Genomic DNA, 23,540 nt, shown 5'->3' with positions numbered 1-23,540 from the left:
ATCCTCTGAATACTTGCCACATTTCTTCCGTACTTTTCCCTAAGAACATCTGTTTCCACCTAACAAACACCACCTCATCTAAACTATTCACTCTAGGGAGATCCCAATCAATATTTGGGAAATTAAAATCTCCCATCACGATAACTCGGTTATTATTACACCTTTCTAGGATCTGTTTCCCTATCTGCTCCTCGATATCCCTGTTACTATTGGGCGGCCTATAAAAAAACACCCAGTAAAGTTATTAAACACAAAGTACACTGCAGATGCTGTGGTCAAATCAACATGTACAAACAAGCTGGAGGAACTCAGCAGGTTGGGCAGCATCCGTTAAAATGAAGTAAAGTTATTGACCCATTCCTGTTCCTAACCTCCACCCACAGAGACTCCATAGACAATCCCTCCATGGCGTTCACCTTTTCTGCAGCCGTGACACTATCTCTGATCAACAGTGCCACCTCTTTTGCCTCCCTCCCTGTCATTTCTAAACATCTAAAACCCGGCACATGAAGTAACCAATCCTGTCCCTGAGCCATCCAAGTCTCTATAATGGCCACCACATCACATCTCCAAGTACTGATCCACGCTCTGAGCTCATCCGCTTTGTTCACAACACTCCTTACATTAAAATGGACACATCTCAAGCCTATGGTCTGAGCGCGTCCCTTCTCTATCACCTGCCTATCCTCCCTCTTGCACTATCTATAAGCTTTCTCTATTTGTGAGCTAACCTCCTCTTCCCCAGTCTTTTCAGTTCGGTTTCCAACCCCCAACAATTCTAGTTTTAACTCTTCCCAGTAGCCTTAGCAAAACTCCCCACCAGGATATTGGTCCCCCTGGGATGCAAGTGCAACTCGTCCTTTTTGTAGAGGTCACACCTGCCCCAGAAGAGGTCCCAGTGATCCAGAAATCTGAATCCCTGCCCCCTGCTCCAATCCCTCAGCCACACATTTATCCTCCACCTCATTCTATTCCTATTCTCACTGTCGCATGGCACAGGCAGTAATCCCGAATTTCTTCTGTACTTTCCCCTGAGAACATCTGTGGGAAAAGGATGAAGAAAGAGCAGTAGATGCAGTGTATATGGATTTCAGCAAGACATTTGATAAGGTACCCCATGCAAGGCTTCTTGAGAAAGTAAGGAGGCATGGGATCCAAGGGGACATTGCTTTGCAGATCCAGAACTGGCTGAGAAGTGGCAGACGGAGTTCATCCCAGATAACTGTGAAGTGGTTCATTTTGGTAGATCTAATATGATGGCAGAATATAGTATTAATGGTAAGACTCTTGGCAGTGTGGAGGATCAGAGGGATCTTGGGGTCCGAGTCCATAGGACGCTCAAAGCAGCTGAGCAGATTGACTCCGTGGTTAAGAAGGCATACGGCGTATTGGCCTTCATCAATCATGGAATTGAATTTAGGAGCCAAGAGGTAATGTTTCAGCTTTTTAGGACCCTGGTCAGACCCCACTTGGAGTACTGTGCTCAGTTCTGGTCACCTCACTTCATGAAGGATGTGGAAACCATAGAAAGGGTGCAGAGGAGATTTACAAAGATGTTGCCTGGATTAGGAAGTATGCCCTATGAAAACAGGTTGAGTGAACTCAGCCTTTTCTCCTTGGAGCGAAGGATGATGAGAGGTGACCTGAGAGAGGTGTACAAGATAATGAGAGGCATTGATCGTGTGGATAGTCAGAGGCTTTTTCCCAGGGCTGAAATGGTTGCCACAAGAGGACACAGGTTTAAGGTGCTGGGAAGTAGGTACAGAGGAGATATCAGGGTTAATTTTTTTACTCAGAGAGTGGTGAGTGCGTGGAATGGGGTGCCGGCAACAGTGGTGGAGGTGGATACGATAGGGTCTTTTAAGAGACTTTTGGATAGGTACATGGAGCTTAGAAAAATAGAGGGCTATGGGTAAGCCTAGTAAATTCTAAGGTAGGGTCACGTCAGCACAACTTTGTGGGCTGAAGGGTTTGGATTGTGCTGTAGATTTTCTATGTTTCTAAAATAACACTTCTCTTCCTCACCACCAACTCAACCTGAAAATTAATGTTTAGGGAATCCTGCAAAAGGACTTCCAAGTCCCTTTACCCCTCAGAGCTTTGACATTTCTCCCATTTAGAAAATAGTCTACCCTTTTATTTCTTCTACCAAAGTTCATGACAATACACTTCCTGACACTGTATTCCATTTGCCACTCTTTGTCCATTCTCCTAATCTGTCTATGTCCTTGTGTAGCCTCTCTACTTCTTCAAAGCGACATGCTCCTCCACCTATCTTGTTTAGTCTGCAAACATTACAACAACGCTATTAATTCCATCATCCAAGTCACGGACATTAAACATAAAAAGAGTCAGTCCCACCACAGACCCCTGCAGAACAGCATGTCACCAGGATCCAATCAAAAAAGGCTCCCTTTATTCCCACTCTTTGCCTCCTGCCAATCTGCCACTGCTCTATCCATGTTAGTATCTATCCTCTTATACTGAGAGGTCTTATCTTGTTAAGCAGCCTCAGGCACAGCAGCTTGTCAAACGCATTCTGAACTGAAGGGACTCATGATAGGATGGATGGTAAAAAAGCAAAGATAGCATGCAGTCAGACTGTCAGGAAGGGCAGGGTGATGATCGGACATAATTGCAGCCAGCATGATAAGTATCAGTGCATTAGTGATGCAGAATCGAAAAAGGTAGCAAATACACCACTCAAAATGTTATATATCATATCTCAATGCATGGAGTATAAGAAATAAGGTGGATGATCTCTCAGGATGAGGCTTTTCTTTCCAGGACGAAGGAGATGTCTTCCTTTTTTAAGCAAAGGGGCTTCCCTTCGTCCACCATCAACTCTGCTCTCAAACGTATCTCTCCCATTTCCCGCACATCTGCCCTCACCCCATCCACCCGCCACCCCACTCGGGATAGGGTTCCCCTTGTCCTCACCTACCACCCCACCAGCCTCCAGGTCCAACGTATAATTCTCCGTAACTTCCACCACCTCCAACGGGATCCCACTACCAAGCACATTTTTCCCTCCCCCCCTTTCTGCTTTTCGCAGGGATTGCTCCCTACGCGACTCCCTTGTCCACTCGTCCTCCCCATCCCTTCCCACCGATCTCCCTCCTGGCACTTATCCTAGTAAACGGAACAAGTGCTACACCTGCCCTTACACTTCCTCCCTCACCACCATTCAGGGCCCCAGACAGACCTTCCAGGTGAGGCGACACTTCACCTGTGAGTCGGCTGGTGTGGTATACTGCATCCGGTGCTCCCGGTGTGGCCTTTTATATATTGGCGAGACCCGATGCAGACTGGGAGACCGTTTCGTGGAACACCTAAGCTCGGTCCGCCAGAAAAAGCAGGATCTCCCAGTGGCCACACATTTTAATTCCACATCCCATTCCCATTCTGATATGTCTATCCATGGCCTCCTCTATTGTCAAAATGAATCCAAACTCAGGTTGGAGGAACAACACCTTATATACTGGCTGGGTAGCCTCCAACCTGATGGCATGAACATTGACTTCTCTAACTTCCGTTAATGTCCCTCCTCACCTTCTTACCCCACCCCTGACATATTTAGTTGTTTGCCTGTTCTCCATCTCCCTCTGGTGCTTCCCCCCCCCCTCCTTTCTTTCTCCTGAGGCCTCCCGTCCCATGATCCTTTCCCTTCTCCAGCTCTGTATCACTTTCGCCAATCACCTTTCCAGCTCTTAGCTTCATCCCACCCCCTCCGGTCTACTCCTATCATTTCACATTTCCCCCTTCCCCCTCTACTTTCAAATCTCTTACTATCTTTCCTTTCGGTTAGTCCTGACGAAGGGTCTCGGCCCGAAACGTCAACATTGCTTCTCCCTATAGATGCTGCCTAGCCTGCTGTGTTCTACCAGCATTTTGTGTGTGTTGTTGGATGATCTTGTTGCACTATTACAGATTGTTGGTACGATGTTGTGGCCATCACTGAATGATGGCTGAAGAATGGTTGTAGTTGGTTGCTGAAAGTCCAAGGTTACACATTGTATCAGAGGGATGGGAAAGTCAACAGAGGGGGTTACATGGCATGGCTCTGCTGGTAAAGAATGGCAGCAAATCAGTAGAAACATGTGACATAGGATCAGAAGATGTTGAACCCTTGTGGGTTGAGTTAAAAAACTGCAGAGAGTAAAAGGACCCTGATGGCAGTTATATACAGGCTCCCAACCATAGCTGGGATGTGGACCACAAATTAAAACAGGAAATAGAAAAGGCATGTTAAAAGGGCAATGTTATGATAGTTACGGGAGATTTCAACATGCAGATTGATTGGGATAATCAGGTTGGAAATGGATCCCAAGAGAGTGAGTTTGTTGAATGCCTACGAGGTGGCTTTTTAGAGCAATGTGTCACTGAGCCGGCTAGGGGATCAGCTATACTAGATTGGCTGATTTGTAATGAACCAGAGGCGATTGGGAGCTTAAAGTAAAAGAGCCCTTAGGAGCCAGTGATCACAATATAATTGAGTTCAACTTGAAACTTGATAGAGAGAAAGTAAAGTCTGACTTTACTTCAGTAGTGTAAAGGAAATTACAGTGGTATGAGAGAGGAGTTGGCCAAAGTAATTTGGAAGGGGATACTGGCTGGGATGACAACAGAGCAGCAATGGTGCGAGTTTCCAGGAAAAATGAGGAAGGTGCAGGATAGATGTATCCCAAAAACAAAGGAATACTCAAGTGGCAAAATAGTACAACCATGGCTGACTAGGGATGTCAAAGCAGCTGTAAAAGGAAAAGAGAGGGCACTCAACAGAGCAAAAAATTAGTGGGAAGACAGAGGATTGGGAAGCTTTTAAAACCCTACAGAGTTCAACTAACAGAATTGTTCAGAGGGAAAAGAAGAAATATGAAACAAGCTAGCAAACAATATCAAAGTGGATAGTAAAAGTTTTTTCAAATATGTAAAAAATAAAAGAGAGATGAGAGTGAATAAAGGACTGCTAGAAAATGAGACTGGAGAAATAATAACTTGGGACAAGGAGATGGTAAATGAATTAAATGAGTATTTTGCATCAGTCTTCACTGTGGAGAACATTAGCAGTGTGCCAGGTGTGAGAGAGAAGTGAGTGTAGTTACTATTACAAGGGAGAAGGTGTTCAAAAAGCTGAAAGATCTAAGGGTACATAGGTCACCTGGATCAGATGTACCACACCCTAGGGTACTGAAAGAGGTACCGATAGCGATTGTGGGGGCATTAGTAATGATCTTTCAAAAATTATTGGACTCTGGCATGATGCCAGAGGACTGGAAAATTGCAAATGTTACTCCACGTTTTAAGAAAATGAGGAAGGCAGCAGAAAGGAAATTATAGACCAGTTAGCCTGACCTCAGTGGTTGGGAAGATATTGGAGTCAATTGTTCTGGATGAGGTTATGGAGTACTTGGTGACACAGGATAAGATAGGACAAAGTCAGCATGGTTTCCTTAAGGAAATTCTTGCCCAATGAACATATGGGAATTGAGGAGAATAAAATAATTTTTTTCTCTCTTTGGCTGCCAGTGACTAGTGGTGTTCCACAGGGGTCGGTGTTGGGACCACTTCTTTTTGTGCTGTCTATCAATGAGGAAGATGATGGAATAAATGGCTTTGTTTCCAAGTTTGCAGATGATATGAAAACTGGTGGAGGGGAAGGTAGTGCTGAAGAAACAGGTAAGCTGCAGAAGGACTTAGACAGATTAAGAGAATGGGCAAGAAAGTGGCAAATGAAATACGATGTTGGAAGATGCATGGTCTGCACTTTGGTAGTAGAAATAATTGCAGACTATTTTCTGAACAGGGAGAAAATCCAAAAGATGCAAAGGGACTTGGGAGTCCTTGTGCAAAACACCCTAAATTTAGTAGTAGCGTTGCCCTTTTAATTGTTTCATCAAATGGTGTGTCAAATCAGCACAAAGCTGGAGAGCCAATTAAAAGATCTATTGATCCCGCCCAGTCCTGAAAGTCCAGCTCCTGATAGTTGTTGCTATGGTTTCAGTCTCTCAAAGCAAGGTTAATAATTTCCTAAACACAGGCCCTGGTCTTTGCACCCTTGGAGCTGGACTGGATGTGAAACTGTTCCCAGTTTCTTACGGTGAGCATTGGACTTGATGTCGATGTTGTATGTTGGATAGTTAGGGACAGTTTTAGCTGGTCATTAAGTCAGGTGATCCCAGACCAGGCACTGAACCCAGCCTTGTGCAGTTTCTAGCCAAAGTTACTATAGTAACTCGCCTGCGCTCCTTTCTTTGGTTGACGTGGTGGCAAAATTTCCAAAATGTTCCCCTACTTTGTAAACAAAACTCTATGGGTGCCCTGACCTTTGAGGTACAGTTATCATCTTTATTAAGGAATTTTAAATGGGACTTGTTTCATGCCAAACAAATAACCTGTTTATTTGGTATGAGGCTGCTATTACCAAGGCAGATGTTTTAAATTTCCAGGGAGGAGGTGGGCGTGGCTGACTTGTCTGGTTGAAGGAAGGGATTGAGGAGCCGCTTCGGTGAGAACATGAGTGTGGATACGTGAACACAAGGAATATATCAGCCAAAGTGAAGCATGTGAATAAAATAGATTGCAGAAAAAGTGACTGAAGAAAAATGGGTCTAGGTATCACCATTTGGTGATACTCGGACCGTTAAGCAATGGGAGTTTGCTACATGGCTCACTGAGCCCGACACGTACGTCCATGAATCAATGATACTTAGTTTGTTCAGTAAATGGGCACAATTTCCAAGTGCAGCATCAAAAGTTTCAGGAACAACACCATCAATGGTTTGAACAAACCCAAAAGATGTTCAAGGGGTCAGAGTCTGTAAGTGAGAAAAAGTAATTTCAGCCCAGACTGCAGCTGTTTATCTCCATTCTGAGGGACTGTCACTGTAAGCCCATTGACCTACTGTGCCTGACACAGTGAACTGTGGGCTATAGGCCAAATAGGAGGAGGTGCGATTAGAGAAAGGATGTGATTGTGTTAGAGAGGGTACTGAAGAGATTGACGTTGATGTTCCCAGGATTTCAGTGATAGAAACTGATAGGCAGAGTTTGTTTCTCCCAAGTCTGGAGGAAGCTGATTGCTGACTAAAGTGTTTGAAGTGGGGTTGCAAACATGAGGAAATCTGCGGATGCTGGAAATTCAAGTAACGCACACAAAATGCTGATGGAACACAGCAGGCCAGGCAGCGTCTATTGGAAGAAGTACAGTCGACGTTTCGGGCCGAGACCCTTCGTCAGGACTGGCAAAGTGTCCTGACGAAGGTTCTCGGCCCGAAACGTCAACTGTACTTCTTCCTATAGATGCTGCCTGACCTGCTGAGTTCCACCAGCATTTTGTGTGTGAAGTGGGGTTGTGCTGAATGAGGAGGTGGAAACACTTGGTACTCTCGAACAATTAAGGATCATCTAGACAGATTCAGAATCAGATTTATTAACACTGAAATATGACATGAGATTTGTTGTTTTGTTACAATACAATTAGAAGACCTAAAAAGCTATAAATGACTGAAATAACTAAAGGGATGTAGGTGTAATGTTCATGGACCATTGAGAAATCTGATGGCAGAGGGGAAGAAGCTGTTCCTGAATCATTGAGAGTCTTTGAATGAGTAGGGAACATGCACTTGACTCTCCAGACTTAATCAGGTAAATGAGATTAAAGTAAAATGAAGAGATACGATGTTAGGAGCTCATGGCCTGTTTCTCTACTTTGTTATTTATTTTATTGAGACACGGTGTGGAATATGCCTTTGGCTTTCTGAGCCACACTGCCTAGCAACCCCTGATTTAACCCTCACCTAACCACAGGACAATTGACAATGACCAACCAGTTTCCCTTTGGACTGTGGGAAGTACCCACGTGGTCAAGGAGAAAATGTACAAGTTCCTTACACACAGGCAATAAACCCAGGTCGCTGGTACTGTAAAGCATTGTGCTAACCACTATGCTACCCCTACGTCTTATACTGATCAAACACTCTGGAATGCAGTCAACAGGCAGTCTTCTGTTTTGTAAAAGTTCTATGGTGATTATGGGATAAGAAGTTCTGAGGAATATGGATTGTTGAGTGCTGCTTCTTTTGCCTGCTGTAAGCTCTCTATTCACTCTGCTGTGGAAGGCAGAGTGCTCTGAACAAGTCAGGCAGCATCTGTTAATCGAGTAACAGTTCATGGCCTTTCTTCATTCATTTCAATTCTAATGATTTTGTTTCTCTCACCACAGAGGCAGCCTGGCTATTGCCAGCATTGTTATTGACGATTACATGATCTGATATGGCCATAGATTGAAAATTGTTGTTTCAGATTCTAGCAGTTTGCTGCCTCTCTCAGCTCATTGATTTGTCTCTCAACCAAGGGGTCCATGGATGCTTTGGTTAATGGTAGGGGTCTATTGGGAACCCCAGCTCTAAGCCATGTACTGATTTGTTGGTCTTTCTTCACCAAATACAGGAGAACAAGTGACGGCACTGTGATCAGTGTATGCACTGTACTAAATCAAAAGAAAAATTATTAATAAATACGAGGAAATTTGCAGATGCTGGAAATTCAAACGACAACACGCCTGCTGCGTTCTACCAGTATTTTGTGTGTGTTGTTATTAGTAAATCTTTTGTTTGGGAGTCTGAGTATCTGATATTTGTCCTTCAAGTCCAAAAGCCATACTTATCATATTAGGTACATAATCTTGAAAGATTACCAATCTCTGTCTCTATCACCTCTTCTGCAGCTCTCCCATTCATGTTTCCTCCAGCCCTCTGGTTCTTTCCTCAGTATATCTTAAATTAAATTGCATCAAATGTGTATAACGGCTGTTTTTTTGAAGCCCTTTGGAATATAGGTACTAGTTGAAAGTGATTTATCAATGCATGGAGTGGGAGGTAGGGGACAGGCAGTGTTAAACAACATGTTCCATTTGCATGGGATTCAAATAATGCACTTTCCTTGATGGATTTCAGTAGTAATGCAAAAGGATCACCTTTTGGTTTGGAAAATAATTCTTTTCATCGTATATTTTGGTAATAGAAATGATAATGCTGGAAGCAGCATTGTAAGACTGGCTTTCTAGGCATATTTGCTTCACTACACATTCTGCACACCAGTAATCCCAACCATACTCACACCAATTACCAGAACTGTGTATGGGCTCTTGATCCAGCTGGTGGTTATGCAGCAATTGAAACACATTGGTCAACCTTTCCTTATCGGTCTCCTACGGCATGGAAGTAGGAACCACAGCTGTAGGAGCTGAGCAAATTGTAGACTGCACAAGGAGGTTGTCAAACTGTACCCATTTTCCTGCTGGTGAACTGTGTGATTTGGCAGTGATGCAAGCAAGTCTGAACAGTTTCTAAATACACTTTATAGTAGTGCTGTGTCACATCCATGGGGTCCAATGTAATTTCTTTTGCACTTATCTGTGCTAAAAGTCTAGTTTTCTTAATTAAAATTCTCTGCTTTCTCCACTCTATAACAATGAGAATACAGTTTCTGTGTTTATAGGATCACTTAAAGTTCATCATTGTACAGAAACAGATCCTTTCGGCCTACCCCATATACCAACTTCATCCCATTTATTCACATTAGGCCTGTATCCCTTTATGCTACCTTCTCCATGTCTGTTTCCAGATATTCACCATTCCTCTCAAATCTCCTTTAAATTTCCTCCCTTTCAGCTTCAGCCTGTGCTCTCTATTTCTAGATTCTTTTGACCTGGACAAAACATTCTGACTATCTATCATAGCCACGTCTTTCATAATTTTAAAAACCTCCATAGGGTTACCCTTCAACTTGCTACATTCCATTGAAAAAAACCCAGTCTATTAATCACTCCTTATAGCACAGCCCTCCATTCCAGGTGATCTGTTGCTGAAACTCTTCTGCATGTTCTCTGCCACATTCTTCCAGGTATGGGGACCAGAACTGCACACTATACTCCAGTGTTTTCTGTAGCTGCAGCACCATGTCACATCTCTAAGTTTGCTAGAGCTTCTTGGGGGGGGGGGGGGAGGGGTTTAAACTAAATTTGCAGGGGACAGGGATCCAGAATGTGAGAGAGGATAGCGAGAGGAAGAATAAAGGACAGGTGGGGACTACACGGTTCCGGAATATTAAGCGTGTAGTAGAGGAAGGTGGGGCGGGACAAGTGATAAGGAGGACTCGTGTACAGAGGGATGGTCTGACGGAACATGGAGTTAAATGTGTTGAAAGAATAAGTAAATGTAGGAAGGACAACAAAATTCTAGGGGCGTATAGCCCGATGGGAGTTCGGGGAGCTGGGTTAAGCACAATAAGCAGCGATTCAAACAGAGAGAGGAGAAATGGGTTAAAAATTCTATATCTGAATGCACGAAGTGTCAGGAATAAGGCGGATGAGCTTGAAGCCCAGGTGCGAATGGGTAACTATGATGTTATTGAGATAACAGAGACATGGCTGCAGGGAGATCAGACCTGGGAAATGAATGTACAAGGGTATACCTGCTATCGTAGGGACAGAAATGTGGGCAGAGGGGGTGGGGTGGCCCTGTTGGTGAGGAATGAGATTCAGTCCTTTGCAAGGGGGGACATAGGGTCAGGAGAAGTAGAGTCTGTGTGGATAGAACTGAGGAACAGTAAGGGCAAAAGGACCCAAATGGGTGTTGTCTACAGGCCACCAAACAGTAGCATGGATATTGGGTGCAAGTTGAATAGGGAGTTAACATTGGCATGTGGCAAAGGTAATGTCGCAGTAGTTATCGGGGATTTCAACATGCAGGTGAACTGGGAGAATCAGGTTGGTGCTGGACCACAGGATAGGGAGTTTGTAGAGTGCCTACGGGATGCATTCTTGGAACAACTTGTATGAGAGCTGACCAGGGACAAGACTATTCTGGATTTAGTGTTATGTAATGAACAGGATTTGATAAGCGATCTCGCAGTAAAGGAGCCATTAGGAGGTAGTGCTCACAATATGATAAGCTTTTATCTGCAATTTGAAAAGGATAAGGGCAGCTCGGAGGTGTCAGTGTTTTTTTAAAATTTTATTTAATTGCATTTTTAAGTGATTACAAGTATGGGAAAAAAAAGTATATATCCCTTCCCCCCTCCCCTTAACCCCTCCCCCCTAACTTCCCTATATAAAAAAAGAAAAATTAAGAAAAAAGAAAAAAGAAAGAAAGAGTGCCTGGTTGTTGGAAGGTCTCCACATGCTCCATGGAGTTCTTAATAACTTTAGTATATATATTTATTTCTTTCCCCAAGTAACCAATTATTTCATCTTCAGAGCACCTATATATTTAATCCTGTCTTTTGTAAATAAGGGCACCAAATTTTCAAAAATGTTTCATATTTATCTCTTAAATTATAAGTAATTTTTTCTAATGGAATACAGCCATACATTTCTTTTTTCCAACAATCTATACTTAAATATGTATCTGATTTCCAAGTAATTGCAATAGCCTTTTTGGCTACAGCCAGTGCAATTTTTATGAATTCTTTCTGATATTTATTTAGTTTGAGTTTCGGTTTTATCCCTTCAATATCACCTAGTAAAAGTAATATTGGATTATGAGGAAGTTGTATTCCCGTAATTTGTTCCAATAAAAGTCTTAAATTTGTCCAAAAAGGTTGAATTTTAGGACAAGACCATGTAGAATGTAAAAATGTACCAGTTTCTTGGTTACATCGGAAACACTGATCAGATAAACTTGGATTTAATTAATTTATTTTTTGTGGTGTAATATATAATTGATGTAAAAAGTTATATTGCACTAATCTTAACCGAACATTTATTGTATTTGTCATACTATCAAGACATAGTCTTGACCAATTTGTTTCTTCAATTTTAATATTCAAATCACTTTCCCATTTTTGTCTTGACTTATGGACTTATTTAATTGCCTGTTTTTGAATCAAATTATACATACAAGATATAAATTTTTTAATATTTCCTTTTTGAATTAAAATTTCTATTTCATTAGATTTCGGCAATAACATTGCTTGACCTAGTTTTTCTCTTATGTAAGCCCTTAGTTGAAAGTAACAAAATAAAGTGTTATTTGATACTTTATATTTATTCTTTAATTGATCGAATGACATTAATATACCTCCTTCAAAACAATCTCCTATGTATTTAATCCCTTTTTGAAACCAGTTATATAAAAGTTGATTGTCCATTGTAAAAGGAATAAGTCTATTTTGAATTAAAGATCTCTTTGCTAATAAAGATTTTTTTGTCTCATCATCAACATTTATCTTATTCCATAAATCAATCAAATGTTTTAATATAGGAGATTCTTTCTTTTCCCGTATCCATTTAGATTCCCATTTATATATAAAATCTTCTGGTACGTTTTCTCCTATTTTATCTAGTTCTATTCTAATCCATGCCGGTTTATCTTTCTCAAAAAAAGATGCAATAAATCTAAGTTGATTTGCTTTATAATAATTCTTGAAATTTGGAAGTTGTAACCCTCCTAGATCAAATTTCCATGTCAATTTTTCCAACGATATTCTTGACATCTTACCTTTCCAGAGAAACTTCCTCACATATTTGTTTATCTCTTGAAAAAACTTCTGGGGTAATTGTATTGGTAATGATTGAAATAAATATTGTAGTCTAGGGAATATATTCATTTTTATAGTATTTACTCTACCTACTAATGTTATTGGTAATGCCATCCATTTATCAAGATCTTCCTGAATTTTTTTCAAAAGTGGTGAATAATTTAATTTGTATAAGTTTTTTATGTCATTGTCAACTCTTATACCTAAATATTTTATACCATTTGCCGGCCATCTAAATTGAGTTATTAATCGACATTGACTATAGTCTCCATTAGTAAGAGGTAAAATTTCACTTTTATCCCAGTTTACTTTATAACCTGATATTTTCCCATATTCTTCTAATCTATAAGATAATTTACATAATGAATGTAATGGATCTGTTAAATAAAGTAGAACATCATCAGCAAATAAATTAATCTTGTATTCTTCCTGATTAACTCTGAAACCCTTAATATCTGGGTCCATTCTAATTAATTCAGCTAATGGCTCTATTGCCAACACAAACAAAGCAGGGGATAATGGACAACCTTGCCTAGTTGATCTTGTTAACTGAAATGGTGTCGAAATTTGACCATTTGTCACTACTTTAGCTTTGGGATTAGTATTTAATCCATTTTATAAATGATGTTCCTAATCCATATTTTTCCAATACCTTAAATAAAAAATCCCATTCCAATCTATCAAATGCTTTTTCTGCATCTAAAGCAACTGCCACACTCATTTCCTCCCTCTTTTGCGCTAAATGGATTATACTAATTAACCGGGTTACATTATCTGCCGATTGTCTATTTTTGATAAATCCTGTTTGATCCATATGCACTAATTTTGGTAAGCATTTAGATAATCTATTAGATAAGATTTTTGCTATTATTTTGTAATCAGTATTTAATAAAGAAATAGGTCTATATGATGCTGGTTTTAAAAGGTCTCTATCTTTTTTTGGCAATACTATTAAAATAGCTGTTGAAAAAGATTCTGGAAGTCTATGCGTTCTTTCCGCTTGATGTATTAACTCCATAAAGGGAGAAATTAATAAATCTTTAAATTTTTTATAAAATTCAGGCAGAAAACCATCTTCTCCTGGGGATTTATTACTTTGAAGTGATCCTAGAGCTTCTTCAACCTCCTTCACTTTAAAAGGCATACCTAATCCCTTCTGTTCTTCCATATCTAATTTTGGAAGAGTTATTTGTGCTAAAAATCTTTCTATCTTAACATCATCATTTTTTGATTCTGATTTATACAACTCAGAATAAAAGTTCTTAAAAGCCTCATTAATTTCTAGAGGCTTATAAGTAACTTTATTCACTTTTGTTCGGATTGCATTTATTGTTTTAGAAATCTGATCTGTTTTTAACTGCCATGCAAGGACCTTATGTGATCTTTCACCTAGTTCATAATATCTCTGTTTAGTTCTCATAATTGCTTTTTCTGTTCAATATGTCTGGAGTGTATTATATTTTAACTTCTTATTGATAAGTTGTCTTCGTTTTTCTTCTGTCATATTTCTTTGAGATTCTTTTTCTAATTTTATAATCTCTTTTTCCAATTGATCTATTTCTATCATATATTCCTTCTTAATTTTAGAAGTATAACATTATCTGACCTCTCAAATATGCCTTCATTGCTTCCCACAATATAAATTTATCATCAACTGAATGTGAATTTGTATCTAAAAAGAACTGAATCTGTTTTTTCATAAAATCTCAAAAATCCTGACGTTTTAGTAAAATTGAGTTAAATCTCCATCTATAAATTGATTCCTCTTTATCTATCATTATCATTGTCATTATTAAAGGAGAGTGATCAGACAATATTCTTGCTTTATATTCCACATTTTTCACTCTATCTTGAATATTCGTTGATAATAAGAAAAAATCTATCCTTGAGTATGTTTTATGTCTATTTGAATAAAATGAATAATCTTTCTTTTGGATTGATTCTTCTCCATATATCAATCAAATTTAGGTCTTTCATCAATGATAGAGTTAGTTTTACTACTTTTGATTTTGTAATAGCCTTTATTGATCTATCTAAAACTGGATCTAGACAAAAATTAAAATCTCCACCTATTAATATTTTATCATGTGCGTTAGCCAAATTCAAAAAGACCTCCTGTATAAATTTTACATCATTTTCGTTTGGTGCATAAATATTCATAAGAGTCCATAGTTCTGAAAAAATTTGACAATGTATAATTAAATATCTTCCTGCCGAGTCAATTAATACATTTTGTATTTTAATTGGTAAATTTTTATTAACCAAAATTGCAACTCCTCTCGCCTTTGAGTTAAATGAAGCTGCAATAACATTTCCAACCCAGTCTCTTTTTAATTTCTGATGTTCTATGTCCATTAAATGAGTTTCTTGTAGGAAAGCTATATCTATTTTCATTTTTTTTAATATATGTTAAAATTCTTTTTCTTTTTACTGGTCCATTAAGCCCATTAACATTAAAACTTAAAAAATTCAATAAATTAGTCATTATTTTTATTTATGTTACTCCAATCTATAATAATACCTAATCTTTCAACTTTCATGGTATCCTGGGAAATCTTTTTAGAAGTCTTCATGTTGCTATGTGTGTCCCCACCAATCATCCAGGCAAAAAAATAAAAGAAAGATAGAGTATAAGGAAAAAAACAAAATACCCCCCTACTAATGTTGTGAAAGAAAAAAAACACAACATTACCCCCCTCTGTTGTACGGGTCATGGCAATCGCCATGATTACACACGTGAATCCCGTAGTAACCGATTCAAAGCTCCCCATCCCCCCCGCAACGTAAAAAGTATATATATAAGAAAAGAAAAAAACATATTATTCTCAATTAACATTTCCAAAATTTTACTTTTCTCCCTTGTATCATCCTTAAATGTCCATCAGTTCCATTCGCTGTCTCTGTCTTCGTCTTTAACCATTACATTTATAAGTCTCTACGTTTAATTAGCGAATAAATGGAAGTTTTTGTGCGAACACCTCCGCATCTCGATAATCGGAAAAAAATCTTTTTCCCTCTTCCAAAAAAATTATCAATGTTGCTGGGTGGCGCATTAAAAATTTATAACCTTTTTCCCATAAGACTTTTTTTGCTGAATTAAATTCTTTCTTTCTCTTCAAAAGGTTATAACATATCAGGATAAAAAAGAACTGGTTTCTCTGCTATCATCAATGGACCCTTTCTTCTTTTGGCACCTTGGGCAGCCGCCCTCAAAATCTTTTCTTTATCCTGGTATCTTAAACATCTTATCAAAATTGATTGCGGATTTTGCTCATCTTGAGATCTTGGTCTTAAAGCTCTGTGCACCCTTTCAATCTCAATTGAAATTTCTTCCCCCATTTCCAATTTTTCAGGGATCCATTTTTGAAAAAAATTTATTGGGTCTTCTCCTTCGGTACCTTCTTTAAGTCCAACAATTTTAATATTGTTACGTCTACTAAAATTTTCAAGCTTATCAATTTTTTCCACGAGTTGTTTTCTTTCTGATGTCCAGGCATTATTATCAACTTCCATTTCCTTCATTGTTCCATCCATGTCTTCCATTTTAATTTCCAAATCTGTAATTTTCTTTTCCATTTTTTCTTGTTTCTTTGTCATTTTATCAAACATAGCCTCCATATTCGTTATTTTTTCTTTAATTACTTTTTGGTTACTTTTAATTACTTTTAATGCATTTAATTTATGCATTATTTGCCTCAAAGTCTTTTTTATATTTTCAGAGGAATTCTCATCTCCATCTTCGTCTGATTTATCCAGAGAGTCTGATTCTCTCTCAGAATCGCTGTCACTTTCAGTTGAAGTCGCTGTTGGGATTTGTAGTTCTGGTTGCTCTCGTTTGCGCATGCTCGCTCCTTTACGCTTGCGCAATTCTTGTTGATCTTCTCCTTTAGAAATGGCCAATGTTGTGGCAGTTTCCTGTTCTGTTTCGCCAGTGATGTGTTGTACCTGAGTCCGCGGTTCTTCGGTAGAAGTAGGCCTTGATTCTTTTCGAACTTGAGCTGTCTTCGCGGTAGTATTTTTCTTCGTCCTCTGTTTATGAGGCATAGCTTAAAACAATCCGGAGTAATTTATAAGTAACCTTATGAAAGCATTGGCTAATTTTTCTTCATTTAAACATTGATTTATTGATTTTTTACGGGAGGGCTGGGTTCCAGCGTCTCGATCCTACGTCATCACGTGACGTCCCCCGAGGTGTCAGTGTTGCAGATGAACAGGGGAAACTATGGAGCCATGAGGGAGGAGCTGGCCAAAGTTGACTGGATGGATAGCCTAGCAGAAAAGACAGTGGAACAGCAATGGCAGGTATTCTTGGGAATAATGCACAAGGTGCAAAATCAGTTCATCCCCCAGAGAAGGAAGGATTCAAAGGGGGGAAAGGGGCCTCAGTGGTTGACAAAGGAAGTCAGAGACTGCATAGCATTAAAAAAAAGGAAATATGACAGAGCTAAGGTGAGTGGGAGGACAGATGATTGGGAAGTTTATAAGGAACAACAGAACTTAACTAAAAAGACAATACGGGGAGAAAAAATGAGGTACGAACGCAAGCTAGCCAGGAATATAAAGGAAGATAGCAAAAGCTTTTTTAGGTATGTGAAGAGAAAGAAGATAGTTAAGAACAACGTTGGGCCCTTGAAGAATGAATTGGGTGAAATTGTTATGGGAAACAGAGAAATGGCAGAAGAATTTAATGAGTACTTTAGATCTGTTTTCACTAAGGAAGACACAAGCAATCTCCCAGATGTATGGATGGGCCAAGGACATAGGGTAACAGAGGAAATGAAACAGATTGACATTTGGAAGGAAACAGTGATGAGAAGACTGATGGGACTGAAGGCTGACAAATCCCCAAGTCCAGATGGTCTGCACCCCAGGGTACTAAAGGAGGTGGCCCTGGAAATTGCGGATGCATTGGTAATCATTTTCCAATGTCCCTTAGATTCAGGATCAGTTCCTGAGGATTGGAGAATGGCTAATGTTATCCCACTTTTTAAGAAAGGAGGGAGGGAGAAAACAGAGAACTATCGACCTGTCAGCCTGACATCGGTGGTGGGAAAGATGCTAGAGTCCATTATTAAGGATGAAATAGTGGCATATCTAGATAGCAGTGATAGGATTGGGCCGAGCCAGCATGGATTTACCAAGGGCAAATCATGCTTGACTAATCTGTTGGAGTTTTTCGAGGATGTAACCAGGAAGTTAGACAGGGGAGATCCAGTGGATGTAGTGTACCTCGATTTTCAGAAGGCATTTGATAAGGTCCCACATAGAAGATTGGTGGGTAAAATCAAAGCTCAGGGCATCGGGGGGAAGGCATTGACATGGATAGAAAACTGGCTCGGTATTGGGACCACAGCTGTTTACCATTTATGTTAACGATTTGGATGAAGGCATAGAAAATAACATCAGCAAATTTGCTGATGATACTAAGCTGGGTGGCAGTGTGACATGTGATGAGGATGTTAGGAGAATTCAGGGTGACTTGGATAGGCTGGGTGAGTGGGCAGATACTTGGCAGATGGCGTTTAATGTGAATAAGTGTGAAGTTATCCACTTTGGGAGTAAGAACAGGAAGGCAGATTATTATCTGAACAGTATAGAGTTGGGTAAGGGAGTGATACAAAGAGATCTCGGAGTCCTTGTTCATCAGTCACTGAAGGTGAATTAGCAAGTGCAGCAGGCAGTGAAGAAGGCTAATGGAATGTTGGCCTTTATTACAAAGGGAATTGAGTACAAGAGCAAGGAAATCCTCTTGCATTTGTACAGAGCCCTGGTGAGACCACACCTGGAGTATTGTGTACAGTTTTGGTCACCAGGGTTAAGGAAGGACATCCTGGCTGTAGAGGAAGTGCAGCGTAGATTCACGAGGTTAATTCCTGGGATGTCTGGACTGTCTTACGCAGAGAGGTTAGAGAGACTGGGCTTGTACACGCTGGAATTAAGGAGATTGAGAGGGGATCTGATTGAAACATATAAGATTATTAAGGGATCAGACAAGATAGAGGCAGGAAATATGTTCCAGATGCTGGGAGAGTCCAGTACCAGAGGGCATGGTTTGAGAATAAGGGGTAGGTCATTTAGGACAGAGTTAAGGAAAAACTTCTTCTCCCAGAGAGTTGCACTGGTCTGGAACGCACTGCCTCAGAAGGTAGTGGAGGCCAATTCTCTGGATGCTTTCAAGAAGGAGCTAGGATATCTTATGGATAGGGGAATCAAGGGATATGGGGACAAGGCAGGAACCGGGTATTGATAGTAATTGATCAGCCATGATCTCAAAATGGCGGTGCAGGCTCGAAGGGCCGAATGGTCTACTTCTGCACCTATTGTCTATTGTAACATTCTCATCATTTGCTTTGTGGAATTGGCCAAGGCTAGGATGTATCAACACCGGTGCTGTGGTTTCTGCTGCTCTGAGAGGAGGTTCCAACTGAATCTTCTCTGAACATTCATCCACTTGTCAACAATTGCTGTGCACACCTTGGAGCAGAGTTCGGTAACTCACAGAAAGAAACATGGAGGGAAAAAAGGTGAGCAAGTCTTAAATTAATATATCAAATTGACGATTGATGGTTAGAAACATAGAAAACCTACAGCACAATACAGGCCCTTTGACCCACAAAGCTGTGCTGAATATGTACTTACTTTAGAAATTACCTAGGGTTACCTATAGCCCTCTATTTTTCTAAGCACCATGTCCCTATCCAGGAGTCTCTTAAGAGACCCTATCATATCCACCTCCACCACCATTGCTGACAGCCCATTCCATGCACTCAACATTCTCTGAGTTTTTTTTTTAAAAACTTGCCCCTGACATCACCCCTGTACCTACTTCCAACCTCCTTAAAACTGTGACCTCTCATGTTAGCCATTTCAGCCCTGAGAAAAAATCTCTGGCCTCTGACTATCCACACGATCAACACCTCTCTTTATCTTATACACCTCTATCAGGTCACCTCTCATCCTCCACCACTCCAAGAAGCAAAGGCTGAGTTCACTGAACTTATTCTCATAAGGCATGCTCCTCAATCCAGGCAACGTCCTTATGTACCTCCTCTGCACTGTTTCTATAGTTTCCACATTCTTCCTGTAGTGAGGTGACCAGAATTGAGCACAGTACTCCAAGTGGGGTCTGACCAGGGTCCTATATAGCTGTAACATTACATCTTTGCTCTTAAACTCAATCCCACAGTTGATGTATGACTTCTTAACCACAGAGTCAACCTGCACAGCAGCTTTGAATGTGCTATGGACTCAGACCCCAAGATCCCCACTGTCAAGAGTCTTGCCATTAATACTATATTCTGCCATCGTATTTGACCTACCAAAATGAACCACTTCACACTTACCTGGGTTGAACTCCATCTGCCACTTCTCAGCCCAGTTATCAATGTCCCACTGTAACCTCTGACAACCCTCCACATTATCCACAACCCCCCCAACTTTTGTGTCATCAGCAAATTTACTAACCCAACCCTCCACTCCCTCATCCAGGTCATTTATACAAATCACAAAGAGAAGGTGTCACAGAACAGATCCCTGAGGCACACCACTGGTGAACAACCTCCATGCAGAATATGACCTGTCTACAACCACTCTTTGCCTTCTGTGAGTAAGCCAATTCTGCATCCACAAAGCAGGGTCCCCTTGGATCCCATGCCTCCTTATTTTCTCAATAAGCCTTGCATGGGGTACCTTATCAAATGCCTTGCTGAAATCCATATACACTACATCTACTGCTCTACCTTCATCAATGTGTCAAGTCACATCCTCAAAAAATTCAATCAGGCTCGAAAGGTACAACCTGTCTTTGATAAAGCCATGCTGACTATTTCTAATCATATTATGCCTCTCCAAATGTTCATAAATCCTGCCTCTCAGGATCTTTTCCATCAACTTATCAACTACTGAATTAAGACTCACTGGTTTATAATTTCCTAGGCTAACTCTGCTCCCTTTCTTGAATAAGGGAACAACATCTGCAACTCTCCAATCCTCTGGAACCTCCCCCAAACCCACTGATGATGCAAAAATCATTGCCAGAGGTCAACAATCTCCTCCCTCACATCTTACAGTAGCCTGGGTTGCATCTCATTCAGTCTCGGAAACTTATCCAACTTGATACTTTCCAAAAGCTCCAGCGCATCCTCTTTCTTAATATCTATATGCACAACCTTTTCAATCCACTGTAAGTCATCCCAACAATTGCCAAGATCCTTTTCCATAGTGAATACTGAAGCAAAGTATTCATTAAGCACCTCTGCTATCCCCTCCGGTTCCATACACACTTTTCCACTGTCACACTTGATTGGTCCTATTCTCTCACATCTTATCCTCTTGCTCTTCACGCCTTGGGATTTTCCTTAATCCTGCTCGCCAAGGCCTTCCCATGGCCCCTTCTAGCTCTCCTAATTTCATTTTTGAGCTCCTTCCTGCTAGCCTTCTAATCTTCAAGATCTCTATCATTACCTAGTTTTTTAAACCTTTCATCCGCTTTTCTTCTCTTCTTGACTAGAGTTTCAACAGCCTTTGTACACCACGGTTCCTGTACCCTACCATCCTTTCCCTTTCTCATTGGAATGTACCTATGCAGAACACCAAGCAAGTATCCCATGAACATTTGCCACATTTCTGCCCTTAGAACATCTGTTCCCAATTTATGCTTCCAAGTTCCTGCCTGATAGCTTCATATTTCCCCTTGTTCTACATTAAACGCTTTCCTAACTTGTCTGTCCCTAACCCTCTCCAATGCTATGGTAAAGGAGATAGAATTGTGATCACTATCTCAAAAATGGTCTCTCACTGAGAGACCTGACACCTGACCAGGGATTTCCGAATACCAGGTCAAGTACAGCCTCTCTTCTGTAGGCTTATCTACATTATTGTGTCAAGAAACCTTCCTGAACACACCTAACAAACTCCACCTCATCTTAACCCCTTGCTGTGGGGAGATGCCAATCGATATTTGGGAAATTAAAATCTCCCACCACGACAGCCCTATTATTACACCATTCCAGAATCTGTCTCCCTATCTGCTCCTTGGTGTCCCTGTTACTATTGGGTGGTCTATATTTTTAAAAAAAACCAGTAGAGTTATTGACCCTTTCCTGTTCCTAACTTCCACCTACAGAGACTCAGTAGACAATCCCTCCATGACTTCCTCCTTTTCTGCAGCTGTAAAACTATCTCTGATCAGCAGTACCACCTCTTTTGCCTCCCTCCCTGTCCTTTCTGAAACATCTAAAGCCTGGCACTCTAAGTAACTATTCCTACCCCTGAGCCATCCAAGTCTCTGTAATGGCCACAACATCCTAGCTCAAAGTACTAATCCATGCTCTAAGTTCATCCGCTTTGTTCATGATGCTTCTTGCATTAAAATAGACACATCTCAAACCATTGGTTTGAGGTCATCCCTTCTCTATCACCTGCCTATCCTCCCTCTTGCACTGTCTCCAAGCTTTCTCTATTTGTGAGCCAACAGCCTCTTCCTCCGTCTCTGCATTTGGTTCCTACTCCCAACAATTCTCATTTAAACTGTCCCCAATTGCCTTAGGAAATCTCCCTGGCAGGATATTGGTCCCACTGGGATTCAAGTGCAACTGGCCTTTTTGTTTCCACAGGTCACACCTGCCCCAAAAGAGGTCCCAATGATCCAGAAATCTGAATCCCTGCCCCCTGCTCCAATCCCTCAGCCACGCATTTATTCTGCACCTCATTCTATTCCTATTCTCACTGACACGTGGCACATGCAGTAATCCTGAGATTACTACCTTTGCGGTCCTGCTTCGCAACTTCCTTCCTAACACCCTGTAGTCTGTTTTCAGGACCTCCCCCCTTTTCCTACCTGTGTCGTTGGTACAAATATGTATCACGACCTCTGGCTGTTCTCCTTCCCACTTCAGGATACTGTGGACATGATCAGAAACATCCCAGACCCTGGCACCTGGAAGGCAAACTACCATCTATGTTTCTTTCCTGCATCCACAGAATCTCCTGTCTGACCCCCCTAACTATAGAGTCCCCTATCACTGATGCCATCCTCTTCCCTACCCTTCTGAGTCACAGGCCCAGACTCTGTGCCAGAGGCACTGTTGCTTCCCCCAGGTAGGCCATTTTCCCCCCTCCCACAACAGTACTATTGTTAAGGGTGACAGCCACAGGGGTACTCTCTGGTATCTGCCTCTTGAAGGAGCAACACCTCATATTCCATCTGGGTAGCATCTAACCTAATGGCACAAAGATCGATTTATCTAATATCTGCTAAATTTCCCCCTCCCCCTTCCTCCTTCAGTTTCCCACTCTGGCCCCCTTTTACCTCTTCTCACCTGTCTGTCACCTCCCTCAGTGCCCCTTCTCCTTCCCTTTCTTACATGGTCCACTTTCCTAGAGTTATAGAAAACTACAGCACCGAAACAGGCCCATTGGCCCATCTAGTCCAAAGGATTTCTACAATTATATTAATAGCAAAAGGATAGTGAGGGATAAAATTGGTCCCTTAGAGAATCAGAGTGGACAGCTATGTGTGGAGCCAACATATGGGGGAGATTTTGAACAATTTCTTTTCTTCGGTATTCACAAAGGAGAAGGATATTGAATTGTGTAAGGGAAACAAGTAGGGAAGTTATGGAAACTATGATGATTAAAGAGGAGGAAGTGCTGGCGCTTTTAAGGAATATAAAAGTGGATAAATCTCCGGATCCTAGCAGGATATTCCCTAGGACCTTGAGGGAAGTTAGTGTAGAAATAGCAGGGGCTCTGACTAAAATATTTCAAATGTCGTTAGAAACGGGGATGGTGCCGAAGGATTGGCGTATTGCTCATGTGGTTCCATTGTTTAAAAAGGGTTCTAAGAGTAAACTTAGAATGGTTCTAAGAGTCAGTTTGACATCAGTGGTGGGTAAATTAATGGGAAGTATTCTTATAGATGGTATATATAATTATCTGGATAGACAGGGTCTGATTAGGAACAGTCAACGTGGACTTGTGCGTGGAAGGTCATGTTT

The 23,540-nt window shown here is 40.8% G+C and overlaps 1 long non-coding RNA gene across 2 annotated transcripts in view; it reads left to right on the top strand.

The window, feature by feature from the left end:
- The first annotated feature begins 5,989 nt into the window (after positions 1–5,989).
- The window catches only part of LOC140729380 (uncharacterized), a 40,251-nt gene continuing 22,700 nt past the window's right edge, over positions 5,990–23,540 (top strand). Inside the window, exons 1-2 of one of the 2 annotated variants that reach the window (XR_012099315.1) lie at positions 5,990–6,100; positions 18,916–19,067. This is a non-coding gene — a long non-coding RNA (uncharacterized lncRNA). Of the gene's footprint in view, positions 6,101–18,910; positions 19,068–23,540 lie in introns of both variants that reach the window. The other variant, XR_012099314.1, reaches the window with a different exon arrangement.

The sequence above is a fragment of the Hemitrygon akajei genome, chromosome 6, assembly GCF_048418815.1.
Source record: "Hemitrygon akajei chromosome 6, sHemAka1.3, whole genome shotgun sequence".
NCBI lineage: Eukaryota > Metazoa > Chordata > Chondrichthyes > Myliobatiformes > Dasyatidae > Hemitrygon > Hemitrygon akajei.
This window is presented reverse-complemented; position numbering and strand designations above follow the sequence as displayed.